The sequence below is a fragment of the Antrostomus carolinensis genome, unplaced genomic scaffold (assembly GCF_000700745.2).
Source record: "Antrostomus carolinensis isolate BGI_N321 unplaced genomic scaffold, ASM70074v2 scaffold35747, whole genome shotgun sequence".
NCBI classification, from domain to species: Eukaryota; Metazoa; Chordata; class Aves; order Caprimulgiformes; family Caprimulgidae; genus Antrostomus; species Antrostomus carolinensis.
The window spans coordinates 4,561-4,914 of record NW_010330104.1 but is presented as its reverse complement, the minus strand read 5'-3'; the positions used below and the strand labels follow the sequence as shown (position 1 = coordinate 4,914).

General features: G+C 59.9%; 1 protein-coding gene across 1 annotated transcript in view; it reads left to right on the top strand.

The window, feature by feature from the left end:
• Positions 1-354, top strand: part of LOC104528734 (PR domain zinc finger protein 12-like) — a gene marked incomplete at both ends in the record, with an annotated part of 6,730 nt that overhangs the window by 1,822 nt on the left and 4,554 nt on the right. The window lies entirely within an intron of this gene.

The following is a 354-nucleotide window of genomic DNA, read 5'->3' as shown; positions in this document are numbered from 1 at the left end:
CCTGGCCCAATGGGGGCTTCGGGCAGGAGCTGGGTTTTGATGCTCTCTTGAAAAAGAGGATTTTGTGTAGAACCTGCTTCTCTGTAACAGGGGAAAGTTTGGGGGTTTCTGTAAACGCAGGTGCCCAGTGCAGGCTGTGCCTGACTCAGCACAGCTTTTGCCCGGGGGTCACAGTGGCTCTGGCTGGAAACAGAGAGTGAGAGGAGGATTGGGGCTGCAGGAGCTGGGCAGGGGGCTGCCGAGCGGGCAGGCTGCGGTGCTGGCACAGCAGTGCCTGGGGCTTTCTGCAGCGGGGCTGTAGGAAGGGACTCATCCTGCCCAGCTCATCCATATGAAGTGCTGCTGAAGCGTGGG